Source organism: Lemur catta, chromosome 2 (assembly GCF_020740605.2).
Source record: "Lemur catta isolate mLemCat1 chromosome 2, mLemCat1.pri, whole genome shotgun sequence".
In the NCBI taxonomy this organism is placed as follows: Eukaryota; Metazoa; Chordata; class Mammalia; order Primates; family Lemuridae; genus Lemur; species Lemur catta.
The window spans coordinates 133,311,675-133,317,126 of record NC_059129.1 but is presented as its reverse complement, the minus strand read 5'-3'; the positions used below and the strand labels follow the sequence as shown (position 1 = coordinate 133,317,126).

The 5,452-nt window shown below is 48.1% G+C and overlaps 1 pseudogene; it reads left to right on the top strand.

Moving 5' to 3' along the window:
- Positions 1–410: 410 nt before the first annotated feature.
- On the top strand, positions 411–5,245 carry LOC123632156 (annotated as a pseudogene).
- Positions 5,246–5,452: the final 207 nt, after the last annotated feature.

Here is a 5,452-nt window from a genome sequence, read left to right as displayed (position 1 = left end):
TATTGGTCTGTAGTTTTCTTTTTTCGTTGAGTCCTTTCCTGCCTTTGGTATCAAGGTGATGTTGGCTTCATAGAACATGTTGGGGAGGAGTCCTTCCTTCTTGATGTTATGCAGTAATTTCTGCAGGATAGGCACCAGTTCTTCTTTGTAGCTCTAGTAAAATTCGGGTGTGAAACCATCTGGTCCAGGACTGGTTTTGTTTTTGTTTTTGGAAGATTTTTTATTGCTGCTTCAATTTCAATACTTGATATCCATCCCGTAGAGCCATATGATCTTTGTCAAAGTAGACAAAAACGTACACTGGGGAAAAGAATCCCTAATCAATAAATGGTGCTGGGAAATTGGATAGCCACATATAGAAGACCGAAACAGGATCCAAACCTCTCACCTCGCACAACACTCAAGTCACGATGGATAACAGCGGTAAAACTAAAGCATGAAATGATAAGAGTTGTTCAAGCAAATTGAAAAGAAAAAAAATCAAACAACTTTATTAAAACGTAGACAAAGGACATGAACAGACCAAAGTATTTGTACCCCCTGTAATATTCTGAAATAAATAAAAATATTAAAGAAGAATTTCTTAAGAAAAATTATATTCAAGATTGCTTCATTTAGCAATTTATTGTACTGTAGACATCTTGATTTTCCACAAATCTTAGTGACTTTGGGATTTTGTTTTATATCCCAGTAGAGAGTTAGTGGAATGTCATGTCCTCTATGTCAGGCAGTAACAAACCTAGTGACCCTGCAATATTTCCTGTGGAAACACAGTGTAAATTCCCAGCAATCTGCCCATGGGTCTCACACCTCATCCTCACACCCTGGATGCAAACATGTGCTCTGTGCTTAGGGACTGTGATGTTTTCTAGGTTTGCCCCCTTACGGGTTCCCCCTCAGCAGTGACTTCCCTTGTCATTCCTCAGCCCTGACGGCACCTGCTTCCATTGGGAGTCAGTCCTCACAACAGAGGAGGACTTACCTTGAAAAGTTATTTTATCCCCCCATGTACAAATATCAGTATCCAGAATATAGAAAGAACTCCTTCAAAGAAATTAGGATATATCTAATGCTCCTACGATATAAGCAGATGCCATCAAGAGTTCACAGATGGTGAGGAAAGGAAGCTTGTGAAATGCGTGTGTCAACATACCCCAGATCTGAACGTAACACAAAATAAGAAAACAGTAGTGTACCTTACACACCCATGATACTAATATATTTTTAAACCTGTCTAACCAAATAGTGGATGATAAATGGACTATTAGAGATCTCTTCATTGTTGGGAGGAGTATATATTGAAGAGATCCTCTGACATGTAATATGATGACAGCCAACTTAGTGGACAATATTCTGGTCCCGCTACACAGCAATCCCAGAGTTACATCCAGGCTTTCAAACATACTCCAGAAACCATAGAGATATATGGTTATTTCCTGTGGCATTGAATGCCATAGCAAAAAACTAGCAATAAAATATGCAACTAAGGTACAATGTATTTTTCAATGTTGGAGAAAGATTTCTATGTCCACCTAGAAAATCTGAACTACCAAAAATGAAACAACCAAAATGCTGGAAAAAAAATATTAAATCTTCCAAATATTTTAATGAGGACGTCTGATTAACACACAATACCAATTACCACATAAATCCAGATTTTTCCACATATATTCAAAAATAAACAGATCAACAAATGGGCAAATAAAACACTGCAATCTATATCTCCAGCAAAATAAGGTGATAGGAAATACCTAAATGCATCAGATGCTTGGCTGGGAAAGGCATTTTTAGGACAATTGGGGAAACTTGAGCAGGCTCTGAGCAGAGATGGCAGAGATGTCTGGATCGGGAATCTGGGCGAGGAGCCCGTCCCGTGATTGGCAGCTCTGAGGCTGTGTGGTCACTGGTATCCTATGGCTGGAGGCCCTGAATCTACCAGGGCCCAACCATACAGGAGCCACTTTAAGTGGTGGCATTTCCCTGCTGCAAGTGGGAGGGCCTTGCTGCTGAGCACTAGGAGTCCATGTTATGCTTCCCCAATTAGGAATTGCCGTGAACTCCACGAAGCCCCTTTTCCAACCACATGTGCCTCTACGACCTTATGATGTCCTTGGCCACATGGCCCTAGTGAGAGGTCCAGCCATACTCATACATTCACATACTGTCTGTGGCTACTTTCAAGCTACAAGGGTGGAGTCAAGTGGTTGCAGGAGAGATCGTATTGCCTGCAAAGCCTATAACATTTACTATATTAACTACAAAGGCTGCCCATTCCTGGCACAAATCCAGGACATGTGAAATGACCATTGAGAGGGGCTGTGGACACAGGACACTGTGATGGGCAGGACCTGGAAAGGTGTCCACTCATTATCTTGCCCCAAAGGCGCTTCGTTAGTAACACGGGCAAGATTGTGCCTCAGTCCCTGGGCAGGAGGTCAGCACACACTGTCCAGTAGGAAGGTCTGGGTGTTTCCTGTTTCCCAGAGTACAGCTACCAGAGGGAAGGGCCAGATAGCTCTGTGGGGAGGCTGAAGGAGCCACTGCCCTTGTTGTGGGCTTGCAGGGGCCCTCCTGGGACCCTGGGCTCTCCTATAATGGGTTCTAGGCCTGAGAAGTGGCTCAGTTCTGAAAATTGGGCAGGGGAGCCCAGTTTCTCCCTAAGGTGCTGCCTTTAGCCTCTGGAGCATCCATTCTGTGTTTAGTGTTTATTTTTGTGAACATGTAAATCCAGCAGTATCTGGGTTGGCTGCCATCTATTCTGCCTCTTGCACCCCATGTCCTATAGTCATGGGCATAGCCCTCTGTGTCACTCTAATCAAGTCTGTCACTGTACCCTCCTTGATTCCGACAGTGCAGTGCCTCACTCAAATTATTTCAGCATGTTTCACGCCCGTTACTACTGGGAGCCATTTCAGGAGCATCGTCTCCTGACGCCAGCCCTGCCTTCAGCAACAGACATCACTGAGCTTGTCCACAAGGCCGGGACCCTTCGCACTGTGCATTCTTTCTATGCTTGGTAGGCAAGAGTCCCCCGGTCTGTCCTACCCACCACAGTGCGGTGGACATTGTTCTGGGTTTCACACTCCAGCCACTCAGCACGAGCCCTGCCCTGAGCCTTTGGATCCCCTCCCCCACTGCCTCCCCCACAAGTCCTGCATTTTCTATTTCATGCCGTGTGGACCATGCCTGTGTCCAAGGTTCCACCAATGCATCCTCATAGCAGATGAGCATCACACCAGGGCTTTGCCAACCTGTTAAAGCCTGTGACCCATGACAGTTAACTCCCCTTATGTAACCTGCATCCTGTCCTCATCCCGGACCCCCTGCCCCCACCCCCGACCCCCTGCCCCAGCATCCTCAGGGCAGCCCCTCCACTCTCCCCTCTCGCACCCACGTGGGCTGCTGCTGAAGGTGCTCTGGCACCCAGGCCTCTCCTCCCATCGCAGGCGGGCACCTCCCTGGCGAGGCCATGTGCTGACCTGTGTGGGCAGAGGGGAGGTGGGACGTGTCTGGGCACATGTGCTTTCTTGCCAGGCACAGACCTCCCCATCGTCCTCCTCAAACAAGGAAGGAGTGGTGGCTTTGATCTGGTGGGCATGACAACCCAGAAGGCGAATCTTGGCTCAGCCACCCAGCCCTTAAGAGGAAGTCTCTTCCTGTCACAATGGGGGGACAGTATCTGGGAGTCCATTTCTTCCCACCCAGCCCTCGCCTGCCTGATTCTCCTCCACAGAAACTCACACTCTTTTCTATGATTTCACCATCACTCCTAAATTCAGATCTGCACCACGGTGGTGTGAGGGCCTAGGCCAGGTGAACAAAAAGACTTTTCTTCACTATGACTGTGGCAACAAGAAGGTCACATCTGTGGTGCCCTGGGGAAGGAATTAAATGGCACAAACACCCTGGAAGAACAGACAGAAACACTGAGCAATGTGGTGGAGGACCTCACATAGGAACTGCTTGACAATCCACCAGAGAATTACACACCCAGGGGTAAGTTTACAATGGCCCAGGGCAGCAGAGAGAAGACACTGTGGTAGGCAACAGGCATTTGGTGCTTTCCTGTAGACAAAAGGAGGAGGGGATGTTGGTCTGACCTAATAGGCACAAGAGCAAATCCAAGATGTGTCAGAAAGAGCACACCCAGGAGACAGGAAGGGAACAGGGTGGGGACACAGGACTTGTCAAGCCCAGACCTGATCTTTTCCCCCTAGGGACAGACCCTCTCATGCTGAAGGTCAGGATGTCTTGTCAGCGTGAAGCCAGTGGGCACACCGCTGGATCCTGGCAGTTTGGCTTAAATGGACAAAAGTTCCTCCTCTTTGACTGAGAGAATAGAAAGTGGACACTGGCACATCCTGGAGCCAGAAAAATGAGAGAGAAGTGGGAGAATGACAAGGATGTGACCAAGTTCTTCCACAACATCTTAATGGGGGATTGCAGGAGATGGCTTAAGAAATTCTTGGTGCAGTAAGAGAAAATGCTGCAGCCAACAGGAAAGTGAGAAAACTAAATGTGGAGTTGAGATCTAATTACCCCAGGATGTGTGTGTGTCTGTGTGTTTGTGTACAAAATCAACCACTCATGGTGGGTTCTTCTTGGGTGAATAATGACATTAGTATCATATACTGTCCTCCTTTCTCCTCTCACCTCCTCACATCTCTTCCTCACTGCACATACTTTTGGTCCATTCATTGTGATTTTCTTAATAGCCTCAAAACTAGGGGTATCATGATGTCTCCAGACTTAGGCCTGACTGTTCCCTCCTACTAGAATCACTTCTCCTTTCCTCTCACATGGTCTGTTTCTGCAAAGCCTTCAAAATCTCCTCAAATGCCAGCCCCAGAGACTCCCCTACCCCACCCACACGCATTACCTCCTGTTCTTTAGAGAAGGCTGGATGGGTCATGGGATCCCCTTGCTTCCCTCAGCAGTATGGGAGCTCCCTGAGCATAGGACACATCCCTGCCTCCTATCCTAGCTCAGGACCTGTCCTAGTGGCTGCCATAGAGCAAAGGTTGCAGATGTCTGGGCTGTAGGAGGACCTGGGGCAGCAACAGCTGAGGAGGTGACTCCTCAGATTTTGAGCTCAGATCAGGGCTGTCACTCTCCTGTTTCCATTTCAGCACCACCCACCGAGGCCCCAGGCACAGCCCAACCCAAGGCCAGGGCCACCAGGTCCATCTGCTGCAGCCTCACTGTGCTCCTCCCCTGCTCCATCCTACTGGCTGAACTGAGATAGTGCCTAGAGTGACAGGTGCTGTGGGCAGATTTGGGAGGGGAGCAGGGCAGGTGGTGAAGTGGGAGGAAGGGGAAGGGACTCACAGAGCACCCCCACTCCTTCCCTTCCATGGGACCTTCTCATCCCAGAATGAGACAGGGGAGTGAGACTTCCTGTCGTTTGACGGAAGTACCCTGGGCCAGCTCAACTCTGCGTTCTGATGAGTTG